General features: G+C 41.3%; 1 long non-coding RNA gene and 1 other non-coding gene across 2 annotated transcripts in view; one reads left to right on the forward strand and one right to left on the reverse strand.

The window, feature by feature from the left end:
• The first annotated feature begins 1,177 nt into the window (after positions 1–1,177).
• LOC135109940 (uncharacterized) overlaps positions 1,178–4,481 on the forward strand; it is a 3,954-nt gene continuing 650 nt past the window's right edge. The window contains exons 1-2 of the long non-coding RNA XR_010272960.1: positions 1,178–1,642; positions 4,230–4,481. The exon at positions 4,230–4,481 is cut by the window's right edge and continues 650 nt beyond it. This is a non-coding gene — a long non-coding RNA (uncharacterized LOC135109940). The remainder of the gene's footprint in view (positions 1,643–4,229) is intronic.
• On the reverse strand, positions 3,762–3,835 carry Trnan-guu (transfer RNA asparagine (anticodon GUU)). Its single transcript has one exon. It is a non-coding gene; the product is annotated as a tRNA-Asn (tRNA).

The raw sequence follows: 4,481 nt of genomic DNA on the forward strand, positions 1-4,481 counted from the left end.
TCACTGGAATCATGAAAACACCCTTGAAAACCACAATACCTTCCACTGTAGCCTGTCAAACTGAAAAAAAAAAAACCTCAATATCTTCCACTGGAGTCTGTAAAAGAAATAGAAAGTTAGAGAGGAATATTTTAAAGTATAATAATGATGTTGAAGATTAATATATACTTAGTTCCTAGGGTAAGTTTTCTCTCATTTTTTTGACTGATTAACTAACTGACTGTGTGTGTGTGTGTGTGTGTGTGTGTGTGTGTGTGTGTGTGTGTGTGTGTGTGTGTGTGTGATCATTTCTTCATTTCTTTATTGTTTTTCGTGTTATTTATCGAATGCCTTGTATATTTTCTGAAATAAAAAAAAAAAGACTTTAATATGATTTAGTGCTCTCCGGTTGTCATTTATGAGAGAGAGAGAGAGAGAGAGAGAGAGAGAGAGAGAGAGAGAGAGAGAGAGAGAGAGAGAGAGAGAGAGAGAGAGAGAGAGAGAGAGAGAGAGTCGTAAACGAAAAAAAAAATGCATTGTAGACATTCTCTCTCTCTCTCTCTCTCTCTCTCTCTCTCTCTCTCTCTCTCTCTCCAAAGCGTGGCAACAATGTACACTGATATGACAACAGCAGTAAAGGTTCAAGTAGTAATGCAATTGGTCACGTAGTCCTTCTGGTATTTCCCGAGAGAGAGAGAGAGAGAGAGAGAGAGAGAGAGAGAGAGAGAGAGAGAGAGAGAGAGAGAGAGAGAGAGAGAGAGAGAGAGAGAGAGAGAGAGAGAGAGAGAGAGAGAGAGAGTCTTCACAAGTAGTTTCTTCCTTCTCTCCTCTTCGTTTTCTCTTCAATCACTTCCCTTCAGTCTTAACTCACTTCTGTTCCCTCTCCTTCCTGAGAGAGAGAGAGAGAGAGAGAGAGAGAGAGAGAGAGAGAGAGAGAGAGAGAGAGGAGAGAGAGAGAGAGAAACACTACTAGGCAACACACACACACACACACACACACACACACACACAAACAACAGAGTGCTTGCCGACTCGACAAAAGAACTGCCAGCAACTCACAGACATTTATTTATTTCTTCATTATTCCCTAACGCCGGAATTGTGAAACGGTCTGCTCTCTCTCCACGACTGTTTTCAAAGGCCAGGGAGATGACCAGCCGGGTTCACAAGAGCGCTCCTCCTGTCAATAAGGTAGAAATCCTGTTAACCTGCCAGTAACTCAATATAACTAAAGAAACACTCTTACAAGCCTATATTACGCTTTATCTACACTTTACAGAGCCTTTTCAATGTAGTGGTGCAGCGCAGGAGTGTTTCAGAACATGCCTCCTACTGGAAGTCACTTGGTCACATTAGTCTCCGTTCCGACACAAGAGAAGGATGGGAGGATGGGGGTGGTCTTTCTTCTCTACCAGTGTGTGTGTGTGTGTGTGTGTGTGTGTGAACGTTTCAGATTATGGCCCATATTGAGACAAAGGACTAACTGCGTGCGTGGTTACAATGCTCTCTGCTCCGACACTAGGAAAAGATATGAAGGATGAGTGGGGCCTTCCTTCTTAGCAGTGTGTGTATATAAGAAGCATGCACTTCACAGACCTCAGAATACCCTTGTAGCAGACGAGTGGTGGACGCGTAGCTGACTGCCAAGAGAGGCACTGGTAATGTAAGTGTCATTTTTGTCTCTTTTCTGCCATTTTTATTTTTTTATTTTTTATTTTTTCCCAACAGTGTAGTTTAACTGGTGTCACTTGTATGATTTCCGTAAGTTGCTGTGAGTTTGTGAAGGAGCGGCGAGGATGGCTGGACGAAATGAGACACTGGTTAGAGTACGTGTGTGTGTGTCTGTGTGTGTGTGTGTGTGTGTTTCCCCTCAGCAAAATGTAACTTGTACGACTTGTCAGTATAATTTTTCAATGAGTGGCGAGCCTGGACGAAATCCGAAACGTAGTGTACGAGAGGCACAACAATATCACTCGTGTACAGAATACTACGACTAGTGACAGCTCAGAATGACGATACCATTGCTTATTTTACCTATTTTTGAAGTTAAATACATATTCACAACTCCTTTCGTTTTCACTGCAGCATATTCTGGGAAAATCGTGGGTATTCATTAATCTTATAGCTTATGGTACTTCAAGTCTTAAAGTGTTCATAAATCTTATGCTAATTATGGTAGGGTTGCCATACGTCCGGATTTTTCCCGGACATATCCGGAAATCAGATAACGAAATCTGCGTCCGGGCGGATTTTTGAAAATCCCTCAAATATCCGGAATTTCACCTTCCATCATTACTAACTGTTAAAAAATCACATTTATTAAATTTCCTTGGGTTGAAACGATGAGAGAGAGAGAGAGAGAGAGAGAGAGAGAGAGAGAGGGGTTCACCGAGTGGCAACTGCTTTGGTTTGGTTTGGGTCAAGACTCTGACGTGTATGGGTCCTGTATGAAGTCGGTGGTCGCAGCCTTCCCAACGCCGCCTCACTTATTATTAACGTCGCGCTCGCGCCCCAGTCTTTCACCAGCTTTTGATAGGGGTCAGTTTGGATTACTGTTTGCGGCCTTGTGACCTCATTACAACTATTACTTGTTCTTGTCAAGATGCCCAAACGAAAGTGTAAATTCACTGCAGAGATGCAGAACAAACTCCCGTGCTTCAAAAAAGGCAGGGATGAGTGGGAAGCCGAGTGTTTGGGGTGTAAACCAGGAACATTTGTCTCACTGGCACATAAAGGCATTAATGACTTAGTCACATGTGAGCTCTGAGAAACATGAGAGAGGAGTGCAAGAAGAGGGTTCATCAATGAAGATGACACATTATTTCATTATCAGCCATATGCAAAGATAAATAAGTTGAGTTACTTTTAATTAACTTACATGTTTTCCAGTATCATATCAGGACCATAATCAGGTGTTAGTGAAGGTGTCCGGAGTTTTGATAGTTCATATATGGCAACCCTAAATTATGGCTAATGGCTGTGACGTGTTTACAGGTGACACTTACAAATAGAGATATATAGATAAATAAGCCAATCACAAATAAAATTCTCACTCTGGTCTATAGTAAAAAATCGTAGCGCTGTATATTTAAAACGAAACATCAAATATAAAACATTCCCATTCACCGATGCATTCCAGAAATTTCAATTTTTCATAAGTCCCACATAAAATAAAGCCGCTTTCTTTGCTCGACCGACTTGTTTTTTCTCTTTTCTACCTTTTATTTCCATTCCTGATGCTTTTCCTTCCCCCCAAACGCCTGTGTATGCACCGCTCTCTCCGCACCAGTGCAAGTGTCGTCCTAAGTGAAGTGTTTTTATGGTAACTGCTTCTTATTTAATTTCTGTAGACTGGTTAAGAGAAAACGGTCTTGTTCTTTTCTTTTTCTTTTTAAGGGTAACGTAAAGATTTATTCAATGTAAAATAAATAAATAAATAAATAAATAAATATATATATATATATATATATATATATATATATATATATATATATATATATATATATATATATATATATATATATATTTTTTTTTTTTTTTTTTTTTTATATAAGACAATAACAACAGTAATGACAACTATCGCACCAGCTGCTGCTGCTGCTGCTGCTGCTGCTCGCCCTTCATCTCCATTCCTCGCTTTTTCCATCTCCAGTTCCATCTCCTCCCTATTTTTACTTCTTTTTACTCTCTTATTCTCTTCCAGTCTGTCATTCACTCTTTCATTTCCTCACCTCTGTCTCTCTCTAAAGAATAAGAAAAATAAATAATAAAAAAAAAAAGATCGCCCCCGGGTGGGCTCGAACCACCAACCTTTCGGTTAACAGCCGAACGCGCTAACCGATTGTGCCACGGAGGCTTGACTAGGTACGCGCCGAGTGTATAGGTAAGGGTCAAGTTAGCCAGGCTGTCACGGTGTAGTAGTAGTAGTAGTAGTAGTAGTAATGTACAACTATCAACTCTCATTAACAGCCAAATTCGACCTTCATGCCTCAGTCTGATATTATGAAACGCTTTGCTCTCTCACCACGACTATTTTCAAAGGCTATGGAGATAATTAACCAGACCGACAAGAGTGTTTCTCCTGCTAATTACACAGAGATCTCGTTCATCTGTCACTAGAACCAGAGAACCGTTAAAAACCCGTAACTTCAACTAGAGCCTTTTGAATGTAGAGGAGGTGCGGCGCAGAAAAGTTTCAGAAGGTGGTCACTCCTGCGCACTGCTAAATCCTTCCTTTTTCCCGCCAACAGACACAAAGGAGACGAACGCTGCAACGATACACGCACTCCTGCAAACCCGGACGAAATGAAGAAAGGAGGGAAAGAGGACCCGGAAGCATTTGATAGGCTGCGGAGGTCGTTCAATGAATCTCACGTGAAAGGGAATCACAGACCAGACAAACCATACAACCATCAAGGAGATTTCTTCAACCCAGACCATCGTGTGCATTCCCTCAGGCTCTCAGGGGCCCCGAAAGGCAGTCGAGTCGAGGGAACCATACC

Source organism: Scylla paramamosain, chromosome 19 (genome assembly GCF_035594125.1).
Source record: "Scylla paramamosain isolate STU-SP2022 chromosome 19, ASM3559412v1, whole genome shotgun sequence".
Lineage (NCBI taxonomy): Eukaryota > Metazoa > Arthropoda > Malacostraca > Decapoda > Portunidae > Scylla > Scylla paramamosain.